The sequence below is a fragment of the Thalassophryne amazonica genome, chromosome 8 (genome assembly GCF_902500255.1).
Source record: "Thalassophryne amazonica chromosome 8, fThaAma1.1, whole genome shotgun sequence".
Taxonomy (NCBI): domain Eukaryota; kingdom Metazoa; phylum Chordata; class Actinopteri; order Batrachoidiformes; family Batrachoididae; genus Thalassophryne; species Thalassophryne amazonica.
The window spans coordinates 109,091,267-109,107,776 of NC_047110.1; the positions used below are offsets into that span (position 1 = coordinate 109,091,267).

The following is a 16,510-nucleotide window of genomic DNA, read 5'->3' on the forward strand; positions in this document are numbered from 1 at the left end:
GTGTGACTAACCGAAAAATTGTGGATGAGCCTGGACATGCCCCAACATGTCCTGTGAGGCTTCATCACGGCGTTGCTTTGTGCCATGCGGCTCCACCGCGACGCGCAGAATTCCTCCGCACGTCTGTCTCAATGTGTCGAAAAAGTGCTGATGTCCACGTCTTCCGCAATTCCTGTGCTAGTCAGATGACATACTGGATCAAGACAGCGTCTAGTTTAGAAATGAACGGCACATTCCACTGTTACAGGAGTTTTTGTCATGGAAAGAGGAGCAGAGGAATTCCGCGCGTCATGGCAGTGCCGCATGGCGCAAAGCAACGCCGTGATGAAGCCTCACAGGACATGTTCTGGCATATCCAGGCTCATCCACAATTTCTCGTTAGTCACACGACTGAAAACCCACCGACAGCTGTCTGAAAGCCATCTCAAAGCCGTCCTGTGAGACCAACACGGAGGTGGTTTTGTCCCTCGCCATGAACGACACGGTGGTGCATCCGTCCGCTTTTCTTTCCATGAAAAACTCCTGTAACAGTGGAATGTGCAGAAAAAGTGCTGATGTCCACGTCTCCTGCCATTTTTGTGTAAGTCAGATGACGTCCCGGATCAACAAAGCCTTCACGTTAGAAATGATCTTGTTGATTCAACCTGTCGATTGGCGCTCGGAGCGCGGCGCGCTCTCAGATGCTGTGGGCGGTCTTTAAACGGTCTGGATCATTCCTTAATCTGTGTAATCCCCATAAAATCGTCCCTGAAAGCCAACAGAATTTTCCGAATGGTTTCCACCTGGAGGTCTCTCAGTTTCTGGAAAAAATTGATTCAGCAAAGCTCCAAATCGTTCAGACATTTATTCGCAATAAAAATCCGACGAGAGGGGTGGACCACTGCTCACACAAAGCCTGCTCACAGGTGAATGACGCAACCGACAGGCATGAAAAAACTCATGCATGCACACGAAGGTTCAAGCTTGGCTGATGCAATCACACGTGATTCAAATCCATATGGTTTTTGAAAAAAATATAAAGGTCCGATACTTTTCTGACAGACCTCGTATTTATATATTTATATTAATTTATATCAAGTTGTAGAGATTTACTTTCAGTTTGAGTCTAAGGAAGATCATTTTAGATTTTTTTTTATATTGAGAAGCCTGATTTACTTTTTGTATTTGAAATGGCATAAACAAATTAAAATGTGTGAAATACCAAGGGGCCAAATATGTTTGCAAGCCACTGTAACTAAACTGAATTCAATGAAGGGATTAGGGTTGAGGATATGGAATTCCAGTTCAAGTTTAGTGGTAAAATGGGATGGTGCGATGGTGTGTCAGTTTACTGATTCATATCTTATCCTGGAATGAGGATTAAATATTTGTAATGTTGGGTATACTCAAGTGACATGAAGATAATGCTAACAGGTTAGCTTTAAAAAAAATGTGGTGGCTCAGGTTAGAGACTGTGGTCAGGACAGTTCACTAAGTCATCATATATTTATGAGTTAAGGTTTATGAGTTAAAGGTAAGAATTTGTTGACATTACATTCAAGGCCCCAGTTGGGACGTGGTGTAAGTTACTCAACCTTCATTACAGGTAACTTTTGTAGGTTAGGGTTAAAGATTTGGGCTGGTTAATGTTAGGGGTTGAGATTAGGAAAAGATGATGTTTAGTTTACTGAGTCGTAACTTGGATGGTGTAAAGATTTTTGGGTTGGCACCGAGGATTTGGGGTGGTTAAGTTTAGGGGTTGACACAGAATGAGTTTTAAATCACTGATCTGTGACTAGTTAAAGTTTTTAAGGTCTGGTTAAGGACTTTGTGTGGTTAAGTTTAGGAGTTGGGTCAGGACAGGATGAGGTTTAGTTCACTGAGGAATAAACTGGTTAATGTGAATGTTAGTGAGTTAGTGTTTGAGGGTTGGTATGCGGTTTGCTTAACCAAGTTATAACCTAGTTGTAAATGTTTCAGGAACACAGTCACAGCCTCAGATAAAACTATGGACAACAATTCAATGACATTTTGCTGTCGAGACTATAAACGGCATCATGTTCATAGTTTAGTTCAGTAATTAGTCAAACTTTGTGGCTCATTTGTGCACCTGGTTTACCGGCTTTGAGAACAGTAACCGACCCATCGTGAAGCTGTTAGAGTTTCCTGCAGTTTTCAAGTTGTGTGTAAACTGCACTTTGTCTTTTGCACGCTGTCGCTGACTAAACACTGCTGTGCCCTTGAGATACGGTTTGACCAAGGAACAGTGACTGCAGTTACGTTTGACAGAAGCCACAAACGCGTCCTGGACAGACGAGATCCGACCGTCCTGTAGAGAGACAGACAGTGGCAGCACAAGCTGACAGGACAAGCGGACAAACACCAGATACCAGACCTGCAAGGCGTCGACAAGGCTGGAGTCCAGTCCCACAGCAGGCCCACACGGCCTCAACGGTCCTGTCTGGATGCACACAGACCAGCATGAAGGCCTGTACCAGCAGTTTGGCTGAAAAGAAACTAGAAAGAGCACACACATACCTCAGACTGTGGTTCCTCCCAGCCGTGTGTGTGTTTCTTAGTGTATGTGTGTGTGTGTGTGTATGTGGCAGGAATGCAGAGGAAGTTCTCAGGGCTGTAGGGTGTGGACAGTTGTTTGGTTCATATTCAGGCTCCTCCTCCTTTTGTGCCGCTGTGGCGGCTCAGGGTCCTACTGCTCCGTCAGCCTGTTTCCACCTCAACACGGTCCAGAACCGTTACAGCTGTGGACTGTAGAACTGGACAGAATGACAGTGAGGCTGAGGACAAGCCAGTTGTGCTCTACCGCCTCTCAGTGGCCACTATGAAGAATGACCTCTATCCTCACTATGGATGGCAATAAAAATTAAAAGTAAGACTCCAGTAAAATTAAATAAAATAAAAATTTTACCCAATATGTTGAAGGCTCCAGAGATGTATTTATTGGTTGTGACATGATTATTTGAATTCGTAATTTCCTTTGGTTTGTTCCATTTTGCTCAGGGTCACTCACCACAGCAGATCTGGTGTGGATCCACATGTTGATTTGGCACAAGTTTTACACCGGATGACCTTATTGGCACAACTCCAGATCACAAGGAGGCACAGGTGGCCTCAAACCAGGGACCTTTTCACAATGAGACAAACATGTTAACTGCTTGCGCCACCAAACAACAAAATCGCACTTTCAAACTCTAATTATGTAAATGTTGTCAACTCATATGAACAAGAAACAACATGTAGAACTGACAGTACTAAATATTATTATCATTTATATATTTTTTAATCAAAAGGATTATTCTACTATCAGAACACAGTTACAGTTTTGTAAAATCTGACAGTAACAACAACAAGACAACTCGGCAAACAACAAATGGCACAGAAAAAAGTATAGGCTGATCTCCTCTAGGTGGCGCTTTTTCCTGCATTGTTTCTGAATATTTGTCATTGTGTCCTTTTTAATTTCACAAGGTTTCTGTTCCCAGACAGGAACATTTATCACGGAAATCATACACTTATTAAATGGAATATTATCCCCCCAATAAAGAATAAAATAATATTAAACATGTGCTATACTTTAAGTATCTCAGGGTCTTGTTCACGAGTGAGGGACAGATGGAGCATGAGATCAATAGATGGATCGGTGCAGCATCTGCAGTGATGCGGTGCTGTATCGGACCGTCGTGGTGAAGAGAGAGCTGAGTAGGGGGGCAAAGCTCTCGATTTACCGATCGATCTACGTTCCGATCCTCACCTATGGTCATGAGATTTGGCTCATGACTGAAAGAACGAGATCGCGAGTACAAGCGGCCAAGATGAGTTTCCTCCGCAGGGTGGCTGGGCGCTCCCTTAGAGATAGGGTGAGGAGCTCGGTCACTCGGGAGGAGCTCGGAGTCGAGCCGCTGCTCCTCCACATCGAAAGGAGTCAGTTGAGGTGGCTCGGGCATCTTTACCGGATGCCCCCTGGACGCCTCGCTGGACAGGTGTTCCGGGCACGTCCCACTGGGAGGAGGCCCCGGGGAAGACCCGGGACACGCTGGAGGGACTATATCTCTCAGCTGGCTTGGGAACGCCTTGGGGTTCCCCCGGAGGAGCTGGGGGAGGTGTGTGTGGATCGGGAGGTCTGGGCGGCTTTGCTTGAGCTGCTGCCCCCGTGACCCGACTCCGGATAAAGTGGAAGAAAATGGATGGATGGATGGATAAACATGTGCTATGTTATGCGCCGCGACACACGCAGATGCCACAGAAAGTGCTGAGACAAGATGCTGCTGCCACAAAATGCACCCGCCCTTGCTGTATTTGAGAGGGGATGTTTTAGCGGATCCTTAGACAATCCGTGCTGAGAACAAAAAACATTTTCAGATTACATGGACCAGTTACACCAGCTCTCTGATAAAGTGACCTTTGAATAAGTGCAACCGTCTGGAATTAATAAACGTTTTAGATCATGTAGCACTGTTTGATCTGTGGGTGTGATGATTACAGCTCTGACCTGTCTGGAGCAAATAAACGTTTTAGCTCCCTGTAAGAGGGTGAGGGACATATACAATCTTCATGTAGCGGGATGAAGGTCCCGGGTCCTGATTGAAAAGACGTTCCTGCTAGCTTGGCTAATGGGAAATTCTCCTTTGGCTGACCTGGTAGAGGAATGGTCTTTAGTGCAAGCTGCATGGGTTTGATCCCACCGCCGTCCCGGCCATGAAGGTCCTGCGGTCACTTTCATTTAGCCTGAAAACAGGGTTGAAGCAGTTGCTCTGAGAGAGCTCTGCACATCCGCGTTAAAAGGGGTATTTTCAAAGTTTGGTTATATTTGCGGGTCTATACTCTCAGAATGTTAATAATCATCTCTTCCAACTAGAAATTGAAGCTTCAAGCGTGAGCGCATTCTGCGGTGAGTGTATTTTGTAAATTGATTTTAAATTTGTTTTTACAGCCTGTTTAATAATAATTATCTTGTTTTTTGTCTTACCTAATTATTATATTATTATTTACGTTATAAATCTGTTTATAATCGTTATTACAACCTGTGTTATATATATATATATATATATATATATATATATATATATATATATATATATATATATATATATATATATATATATATATATATATATATATATATATATATATACATTTGAGGAGTGCATATAATTCTTTCTCTCTCTCTCTCTCTGTTATCACTTTTAGAATTCAAGCCTGAAGAAGAGGTGTTAGGTAAATTACCCTCCGTTCATAAAAACTTTCTTTCTAATGAAAAGTGAACTTGTGTAATAATTATATTATTTTCTATCATACCTAATAATTATTTTACTTTTCGGTACTGATTCAGCAACCCCGAACGACGTTAACGAACAGCTTAACAGAGCTGGCAAGCAATAATATTCATTGTTTAAATCTGTATAAGGTTGCATATCCTATACTTATAAAAATTCACATACATGTCTGTGTTACACAACCAGTGTAGACCTGTCCTTCAGTCGAAACCTTCAGGGGGGTGGAGGCAACCGTTGACGCCCGAGGATAGATCCCTACCTGTGTTCTTTGGTGAGTATTTGCAAAAGCGTTCTGTTGACATGACTTGTAATTTATTCATAACACGTAAAATCTGTATATTTCAGCCAGGAGACATTGAGCAGCTCCCGGAGAACCTGTTGACCGGCGCTCAAACAACCTCCAGATCCAGACCTCGTTTAGCACATTCATCACAGCTGAACTGGTATTAACTCACATACAGAGGGATACTGATTTTTCATTGTTTTTCAATATGTCAGAGTTAGTGTTGCCACAGTTCCTTTGAAAAAGTAATCCAATTACTGATTACTGATTACTCCTTGAAAAAGTAACTAAGTTAGATTACTAGTTACTTTTTTAGTTACTTTCCCCAGCTGCCGACAACAACCCTCTGCCACCTCAACATGACAATGATACCTGTTTTGCCAAAACTCACTTTATAGTCACACTTTCTTGACTTCATTGAAAATAAAAGCTTGTTTTATAAAAAGTAAAATAAAGACCTCTTTCTTGACCTCATATTTAACTGTTGACAGCACTGTAACAGTAAAACTTGCAATTTCTAACCTATATTGTTTATAAATGTAACTATTAAATTCTTAAATTTAATTATTACATTTTCACATCATGTGGTCCCCAGAAAGAGTGTTTAGGTGCATTGGAGTGGAAAATAGTGTTAGTTGTTAACGTGTGGCGGAAGATCAGCTGTTTTTAGCAGCAGATACGGAGCGGCTCGGAGCTGCTGCAGAAAACCGCGGATGAAAAGCTCACAGCTCACTTAAAGTGGGCAGTTCAGTCGAACCCCAACCTCCTGCCCACGGACCAAGTTTAATGCTGCTATCGACCCACAATGTAAAAATAATAGTAACGCACAGTGACTTGGAGAAGTAACTTTAATCTGATTATTGATTTGGAAAGATTTGTTGTGTGGGCTGCTGAAGAGGAGGTACTGCTGGCCCACCACCACCAGAGAGCACCCTGCCTGGAGTGCGGGCTCCAGGCACAAGAGGGCGCTGCCGCCTCACAGGAGCAGCCGGGGTGACAGCTGACACTCATCACCTGTGACAGCTGTCACCACTCATCTGATCTGCATCGGTATATCAGCAAGACGTCATCTCCACCTCTTTGCCGAGATATCGTTCTACCTGAAAGGTAATATCCTCAGCCTGACTGCTTGATAGAAAGCCTTTTTGTTGTGATTTTTGTGAGCGATAACAGACTTTTTCTCCAACGAGAGGTGGAGGTAGCTTCCCTGCCGTGCAGATTGCTGGGTGCAGACGCACCCACGTTTAATTGTGTTTTTGTTCCTCGCCAGCAGTACCAGGTCCGACACGCGGAGGCAGTGGCCACCTGGGAGTTCGGGACTTGGCGGCTCCAGTATTCCCGGGTTCTGGTGGCGGAGGAAATCGTGTGGTTCCGGTTCTGCTTTGGACAGGCGTCTCCTATCTTCGAGCCTGCCCACACGACACCTTCTAATTTGACCTTTGATCTATTGTGGAATCTGTTGTGTTTGTTGTGCACGTTCGCAACAGTAAAGTGTTGTTATTTGACCTATTCTATTGTCCGTTCATTTGCGCCCCCTGTTGTGGGTCCGTGTACTTACACTTTCCCAACAAGATTAACGCGTTAGATTACTCGTTACTAAAAAAAATGGTCAGATTAGAGTAACGTGTTACTAAGTAACGGCATCACTGGTCAGAGGACAGTCAAGATAGTTCACCCGAATCAGGAGTGAATCCTTATCTCACCACCTTAATTTCAGAAATAAACTAGAAGCACTCAGAGAGTGCAAACCTCCATGGGGTCATGGGGTCACTGAGGCCATAACATCTACACGCCGTGGAATCATTGAACCTAAAAACGTCTGACAATGATGTTGATGTCAACGGTTGAATCCTGATGGTGCAGACATCAGACAGTCCGCTGAAAATGATTTGGATTTTAAAATGAGGGCTGTTATAGCCGAGGATGGACAGAGTCCTTATGAGAAAATTAAAAAATACAAGGTTCTCCTGCAGCGTTATTTAATGCTTATCAGGCAGGGAGAGAATGAAAAGCGGGCACGTGTTTCACTCTCTGAAAAGGAGTCCATTATTACACCGAAAGAGGATGAGTTCACGGGTACCACGAGGGAGGTGATAGAGAACCTGCCCTCGAGAGACTGTAAGAACGCAGAGTATATTATGAGGAAGATTTCCACAGGTAATGCTACTTGGACCGCATCGGGTGAATTTATTTATTTTGAATTTATTTTATAACGTTATAAAATAAATTCCCATGTATGTTATAAATAAATTCCCATGGGACATACATGTCTGTCCCATGTATGTTGTATGTTCCCATGCAATCGATCTCATGAAATATCTCAGCTCTTCCTTCAAACAATCCAACCCTCCAACAGGCTGGGAACATTTTCTTACTGTTTTGAATGAATATATTCCTGTGACCTGCATTTCACACCCTGCTGCCCACGAAGAACTGCAGAAATTTTAAAAAAGCCAAAGTATATCACCTGATGAGTCACCACTTGCAACCAAATCCCCCAGCAAGAAGAAAAGAAAGGTGAAGCTGATCATTTGGGAAGAATTTCCTGCATAAACACTGCTTTCTGAGGCTAACTGGATCAGCAACATGGTCAGAGATACCCAGGCGTCAGAGCCGGTGACACTTCCAGCATGAAAGAAGATCACAGAGTTTTCATATAAAAGAAACAGACCTTGTTATTGTACTAATCATTTATTTAATATATAATTTGTTGTTATACAGCATGTTTATTACCACAATAAAAATCTTTAAAAAGTAACAATCTACAGCGAGTTCATTCAGTGTAAATTGTGACAGGTTTTAGACACATGAAAACAACATGAACACTGGTTACACGAGCTCTTACAGCCTGTTCTGGTACATTGCTGAAATTCCTTCACAAATTCAAAAAAACATATCGTCGTTCTTAACAGTGTTGCAGGTGTATAAAGACAGTACATCTTTGTAGGACAGCCCACAGGCTCTTTTAGATAAATAAAAGACAGTGTTGCCTGCACACATCTGACATTTCATGTTGTAGCTGCCTATTATGATAGAAAATCTTTGTAATCCCACATTGATTTTCCAAATACTGTAGGATACCTTTGGGGTACAGGTTGAAGTCCGGGCTAAATCCGAAGGAATCAAAAAACGTAGCTTCACCATCTTTTTCAACAGTGATCACCAGCCAGTGTTCACCTGGTAAATGCCTCGGGTGGGTATTTACTATGAAAAAAGCAGGCGGTTTTGCTTTGATGCAATCTAATTCATCACAGGCCCACACTGCTCTGAAAATGTTTCCTGCTAAATGCCTCATCACGGCCTCCAACTCGAGGGTGTTCATGATTCAGTAAAAATTGACCAACACTTGCTGTTTGGAGTTAATTTCCAGAATGGAGTCGTAGCACGCGTAGACCACTAGCGTTATTGTATGCGGGGTCGTCACTCTGAAACACATTTCCAGCCTTAGCCTGCCAGTAGAAACTGGTGACAATGTCCCCGTATCCTCCTCCAGACTCAGGTTAAAGGCGTACAAGGCGTATCCCAGCGGGAAATCGTCACGAGTTATACAGAGAGGAAGATCCTTCAAATGTTTCCCTGTGGCTGTGTACAAATTATGAAACTCTCTGACAGAGATCCCGTTGTTAAATTGCGGTTGGAAGGGTTTAGAAGGTACCTGTCTCCCATTTTGGCTTAGAGCCAGATATTCCACATCGTAGTTTCGGAAGTTAAACGGGGATAAATCCCTTTTTCTGCTGAAAGCATTGTGGTTCACCATACCCAGGATGACGTATTTCGGCATGACCCCCAGAAACAGATTTTCCTGATTGCAAATTCTGGAACTGTGAGGGATAACATAGGTTTTCACATTAATCCGTGATAACGGATACAGGGCGTTCCCCTTCAATAACGCCACATTGTGGCCGAGACGAACTGCTGGGGAGACTGAGACTTTTTTAACAAAAAGAGACAATCCCAGGATGTTTAACTTAAAAGTGCTGTTATCAGCACTCATCAGGCTGAAAGTGTCACCTGCGCGAATCAGCTTCACTCTAAGGTCAACATTATTTAACAACGACCTCTCGCAGAAAAAGATGTCTGCATGTAACGGACCAAGCAGCTGGATTTCTCTCAACCGAGCGTTAAGGCGCGCTCTGCTCGCCAGACCTGTGTTGGGCCCATCATCAGCCGTCACAGTTGAATCCATCACGCCTGCTGTGTCTGAAAAAAAGGCCTGCTGTGAACTGAGAGTTGAGTGATTCAGCTTAGAAGTTCAGTCATGTTTCAATCGTAGCCCTGTAAGGATGTGTGGCGCTGGACTGCAAAATTCGCCTGTCACCCAGAGTGACATCGACCTGTGAAAAACTTGTGTTCAGGGGGTAATTTATTAGCCCCACGCTGGCGTCAGCAGCCAGATTACTCCCGTCAGCATTTGTGATTTTCACACGGAGATGAATCAGCGTGTTATTTAAATCCAGGTATCTTTCTCCGTCTCCGGGGATAAAAAATTCGATCGGTCCGGTGCCAGTCAGCACCGATATCAGAGTTATTTCCACATATTGACTGTCCTCTATGGAGAGTTGTGTCGCTGGGACGGTAAACAGGTCTAGTTTGCTCATGGCGCACTCAGGTGAATTATATCATAACAGACTCATCCGTAAGAAAAAAATATCACGAGACGGTCTTCTCTTCTTGGCGTTCCGTCGGACTGTCTCACGTTTGTGCGAGACTCCTCATTTTTACCCCTGCCTATGTGTTTCCCGGGAGGGCGTTTCCTGGGGGGTCGCGAGAGTACCATGATCCCTGATCCTTCCTGCACGCCGGCTTCCTGAGGACGGGACACCCTTTCAACCACACAGCTCACCACATCAGATGAGATATTTTTGGCAGCGTTTTTCAGGTGAGGTTTGGTAAGCGCGTATCCTTGTTTAAATAAAGGCATGACGAACTTGAATCATTTTGAAAATATGTTACCCAAACCTTTCCCGTACATAACGGGGGCGCCGGAAAAACTGTGACCGACCTGATTTTCATAATAAGAAACAAATCTGTAAATATCAGGTTGCATTGTTTTTGTTTTTAACCCGTCGGTTTAAAGTGTAACGTGACAATCACTTTACCGTATGTGAATTTAACGGGCTCGTCTTGATCTGTATGAATCTCAACGCGTATCTTTTCAATATGTCTTTTAGAAACTGGAATATAATAAGCAGGGTTGAATCTTTGCGTGATAATTTCTCCAAACTTCCCTTGGATCTCGAAACAGCGGAGCAGAGGAGCAAAACTGTCCCCCACCATCTCAGCCTGAACAACGTCTGCGTAACAGAAAAAATGATATAACCTGCCTTTTATATCGGAAACGCGGGGAGGTCACGGCCCCAGGCCCGCATCTCAACCACTTATCAGGCTGTAACCCCAGCATGTACGTTGTTGGGGTTTCAAAATGTACGTGGCAGATACCATCTCCTTCCCACACAAACCTTTTTGGAATATCGTCATATTTTGAAGAGATCTTTGGATCTATATTCTTCAAACGAGAGTTTATCCGCGTTGCAATAAGGTCAAAGTTGTCATAATATCCTGCCTCAAAAGAAGTTGAGTGAACGGAGATTTTGTTCTTGGACGGAGGACCTGTAGTTTTTTTCACCTGAAACGTAGAGCAATGCTTTTCCGGAATATTTAACCAAGTGTGAAGACAAGAAATCTCCGTCAGCGCCACATCCCACTCTCCCTCTAAATCCAGGTGTTGAGCCAAGTGCACCTGGTAGCATGAAATCGTGTTATCCGGGAATACTTTTAGGCTGGCGTTTGAAGGCAGAGTCACATAAAACCCGTGTTTCAGGTCCCGATCCATTTTTCATATGATGGTTGAAGATAGATGTTGTCACATTTATATGGCCATCAGTTGGTCTGCAGGAACCCAGGAGTTAAATTTTTCAGGCCAGTTTGTTGGGGAAAGTGTAGTGACACGGACCCACAACAGGGGGCGCAAATGAACGGTCAATAGATGAGCCAAAAGGTAACAATTTAATGTTGTGAATGTGCACAACGAATATACAGACAATCTCAGAATCTGATAGCAGTCAATACACAAAGGTGATGTGTGGGCAGGCTCGAGGATAGAAGACGTCTGTCCTGAGAAGAGCCGGAACCACACGATTTCCGCCACCACCGAACCTGGTGAATACTGGAGCCGCCAAGTCCCGAATTCCCAGGTGATCACCGTCCCCGACTGTCGGATCTGGTACTGTGGGCGAGGAGCACAAACAGTGAGATGTGGGTGTGTGCACACCCAGTAACAAAAACAGTCAGAAGGTGGAAAGTCACCTCCACCTCTAATCACACACTCGTGCAGCTCCTGTTACACCACTTATCTGGTTGGGGTGTGAAGTGAAGCCGTCGCTGATCACACCAAAACGCCAATCCCACAGATAAGGAAACACCCACAGGAAAACGGCTGCAAAGAAGTTCAGATTATAAAGTCAGTGTTAAGTTCAGATACAGCAGAGAATATTACCTTCACAGGTAGACGATATCTCGGCAGCGAGGTGGAGATGACATCCGGCTTTTATGGAGTGATGAAATGATGGGTGACAGCTGTCATGAGTTGATGTGTGACAGCTGTCACTTCCGGTTGTGTCCGTGGCGGCAGCGCCCTCTTGTGCCTGAAGCCCGCACTTCAGGCAGGGCGCCCTCTGGTGGTGGGCCAGCAGTACCTCCTCTTCTGGTGGCCCACACAACACAGTTCTTCCATCTGACAAATACAAATTTATTCCCCTTGGTAAAACGTTCACGAATAGGATAGGGGAGGTGATGGTGTTGGGCTTGAGTCCAGAAGATCACGTCTGACTGGAAAATCACTAAGGCCCCTTGGGCAAGGCCTTTAATCCCCTATTGCTCCCTGTGTGTAGTGAGCGCCTTTTATGGCAGCACCCTGACATCGGGGTGAATGTGAGGCATAATTGTAAAGCGCTTTGAGCGTCTGATGCAGATGGAAAAGCGCTATATAAATGGAGTCCATTTACCATTTACGAATAATTTCTTGAACCTGATAAGGTTTGTCTTTTGATATTTTAACCTTCTGCAATTCTGCTTCATAAAATGAACCGTCAATGATGTCGCCGTCGTAGTCCGTTAATTTATACACAAGTTGGAAACGTGGAATACATTCTGACACTGTGAACATTTCATCTGTAAAACTCTGTTGATATTTTTTTTATCAAAAACTCCCCTGAGCTTGGAGATCCTGACTATATCACCAACCTTATATATTTAAACTTTAGAGGCCTTGTGCGTAGGGGAAAAGTCCCATACAATTTCACATATGCTTTTTTCTCCGTTGTCGTATTTTGCACTTCATAATGCGCCACACATTTTCAGTGGGCAACAGGTCTGGACTGCAGCCAGGCCAGTCTAGTACCCACACTCTTTTACTATGAAGCCACACTGTTGTAACACATGCAGAATGTGGCTTAGCATCGTCTTACTGAAATAAGCAGGGACGTCCCTGAAAAAGACGTTGCTTGGATGGCAGCATGTGTTGCTCCAAAACCTGGATGTACCTTTCAGCATTGATGGTGCCATCACAGATGTGTAAGTTGCCCGTGTCATGGGCACTAACACACCCCCATACCATCACAGATGCTGGCTTTTGAACTTTGCGCTGGTAACAATCTGGATGGTCTTTTTCCTCTTTTGTCCGGAGGACACGACCTCCATGATTTCCAAAAACAATATGAAATGTGGACTCATCAGACCACAGCACACTTTCTGGAAGGGGGCGTGACCGGGGAAGCCAAAGGTTGTGCAGAGTACAAGATAGTGAAGGAAGGAAAGCACAGAATGGAGTGAAGTAACAGACAAAGACACGTGAGCTGGAGCGAGAGTGGGAGTGAATGAAAATGCAAAACAATAAAAGTGTGGGATACAAAGACATGGGGCAGGTGCAGGGCGTGGAGTGAACATAAGTAACTGGGCGTGAGACAAGGAACAAAGACATGATGGGAGGTGCAGAGTGGAAACAAAATGACAAAAACAGAACAGAGCTAAATTGGAAATTATGGTCAGAATATAATGCAACAGCAGGAACCAAAATCAAACATGAGCATGAGAACAAAAGCATGTAGAACTGAACAGGGAATCAATACAAAAGCAGGATAAAACAGGAACAGACTAATACACAGAAATCAAAACCCAATATAAAAGTATAACAGCAAACAGATGAAAGCTAAATGATAAACAATGAAAACACAAACCAGCTGAACAAAACTAGAACAGAACAATGGCTAAAGTAAGGAAAGTAACAAAGTGATAAGAAAAACATAACAGAATAACACATGGTGAAATTAATTACTGAAAAATCAAAGCTGAAGCGGTTGAAGAACCCCAAAAAGGGGAAAAACAAGGGCTCAGTGCCCTGACCCTGCCAAATCCCTGACACTGTGTTAACTGACAATGGTTTTCTGAAGTGTTCCTGAGCCCACGCGGTAAGATCATTTACACAATGATGTCAGTTTTTAATGCAGTGCCGCCTGAGAGATCAAAGGTCACGGGCATTCAATGTTGGTTTTCGGCCTTGACGCTTATGTGTAGAAAGTTCTCCAGATTCTCTGAATCTTCTGATTATATTATGGACTATAGATGATGGAATCCCTAAATTCCTCGCAATTGAACGTTGAGAAACATTGTTCTTAAACTGATAGACTATTTTTCATGCAGTTGTTCACAAAGTGGTGATCCTCGCCCCATCTTTGCTTGTGAACGGCTGAGCCTTTTGGGGATGCTCCTTTTATACCCAATCATGACACTCACCTGTTTCCAGTTAAGTGTTCTTTTAGCATTGATCAACTTTCCCAGTCTTTTGTTGCCCTGTCCCAACTTTTTTGAAACATGTTGCAGGCATCCAATTCAAAATGAGCAAATATTTGCACAAAAACAATAAAATTTATCAGTTTGAACATTAAATATCTTGTCTTTGTGGTGTATTCAATTGAATATAGTTTGAAGAGGATTTGCAAATCATTGTATTCTGTTTTTATTTACATTTTACACAACATCCCAACTTCACTGGAATTGGGGTTGTAGTATGTCAATCAAGACTGACCTCAAAATTGCCCTTACATAGTTCCTTTTGGCTAAGGTAAAGTAATTTGATTTTTAACCAAATTTGGGCCAAATATGGCCCACACTTAGGTATAGTCAAGAATTGCCATTGGACGGTCAGCCAGAAGGTCACTGAAGTTAAATGCCAGAATTCCGTAACTCTTATTGTCTCCATTCCCAAGGATACTGTTGTCTACTGGACCTAATGTTAAGGCTACACAGAACCAAATATAATGGTGTCACCGAATTACAAATAATTTACAATATAAAATAACCAACAATAAAACAATATAGACCAATATCAGAAATATACATTTATTTACAAACGCTTTCATTTGCATAGACATTTCAAAATAAAAGTTCAAACATGCAGTAAACAAATTTAGGAAACATTATTTTACTACACTGCTTCATTTAGCAAGAGAAACGCCACTTTTCAGAATAAAAGCTCACAAGTTACTTTTATCTTCATTACATAAATATCCATAATTATCCATAATCTGAATGTACTTTATTCAAACAGGAAGTGTTTCACTTTGAAAAGCAGCCATCACAATCGTATAATTTTATCATTGTGCACCGTTGTTACCCATATCAAAATATAGTTTTGGTCCTTTAAAGCGTGCCTTTGTGACACGTGACCACCAAGTAGTTACAACAGTTCTTTACATGTAATATTACCTTAAACATTCATTATCAACAGCACCGTGTGCCACATTAAAACAGAAAACATTCTTATTTATGTCGTGAATCAGCAGAGATGTCCCAGCAAGCCCTTGTGAGATGAATTAAAATTGGCTGTTTTTAGTTAGTGTGCCAATAACTTCATTATTGCTCTTGTGAACGTGTGACACAAGCAGACCTCGACTTCAAAATGAAAGAAACAAAGAAGCTCATTCTAAACTGCATAGAAAGTCAATCGCACCTGCTCCTAATCGCCATCTTGCATGTGATAAGATTATTCCCTGCAACAAGCCCAGACAACGCCAGCAGGTGGCAATGTTTAGCAGGTGGTCACCACCTCTTTGGGAGATCACATAGCATATTTCTTATTATATTCTCTTTCAGGAACGTAAGTCGCACCTTTTTTCTGTATTTGCATTTCTGTTTCTGTTGAGTTTAGACAAAAAAAAAAAAAGCTCTTTACTTTGGGATTTTTGTGCATTGTTGTAATGAACTTTCTATTATTGGTGTTTATTGTTTTGTCATTGAAGTTTATTTGTTTTCATTCTAATTATTATTATTAATAACAAATGCATTACTTTTCTGTGTATAAATCACACCAGAGTGCAGGTAGCAGGACCTACCAAACTCAGTGATGCCGGTAACGCGTTACTCTCATCTGACCACTTTTTTTTAGTAACGAGTAATCTAACGCGTTAATCTTTCCAAATCAGTAATCAGATTAAAGTTACTTCTCCATGTCACTGTGCGTTACTATTATTTTTGCATTGTGGGTCGATAGCAGCATTAAACGTGGTCCGTGGGCAGGAAGACTGAACTGCCCACTTTAAGTGAGCTGCGAGCTTTTCATCCACGGTTTTTTGCAGCAGCTTCCGGGCAGCAGCTACGACTTGTCCTCACCTCTTAAAGCAGTGACAACAGCACAAATGCACTGAGCTTTACAAAGACATTTTTATGCTTTTTTTTTCTCTCTCTCTGAGCCGCTCCGTATCTGCTGCTAAAAACAGCTGGTCCTCCGCCACGCGTCAGGCACGTCAACAACTAACACTATTTTCCACTCAAATGCACCTAAACTCTCTTTCTGAGGACCACATGATGTGAAAACACAATAAAACTTTCTTACCTGTAAATCTGGTCATGTTTCCTGCGTAAGTAAATGTAATCCATTCTTTGTGCCCAAACGCCAAGGCAG

At 42.8% G+C, this 16,510-nt stretch overlaps 1 protein-coding gene across 3 annotated transcripts in view; it reads right to left on the minus strand.

Annotated features, from left to right (window-relative positions):
- Positions 1-2,766, minus strand: part of ano10b (anoctamin 10b) — a 41,821-nt gene extending 39,055 nt beyond the window's left edge. Inside the window, exons 1-2 of one of the 3 annotated variants that reach the window (XM_034177229.1) lie at positions 2,518-2,766; positions 2,375-2,436 (exon numbers count right to left, since the gene is read on the minus strand). The gene's annotated coding sequence lies outside the window, so the exon portion shown is untranslated. Of the gene's footprint in view, positions 1-2,374; positions 2,441-2,517 lie in introns of all 3 variants that reach the window. The other 2 variants (XM_034177228.1, XM_034177230.1) reach the window with 2 other exon arrangements.
- Between the last annotated feature and the right edge of the window lie 13,744 nt (positions 2,767-16,510).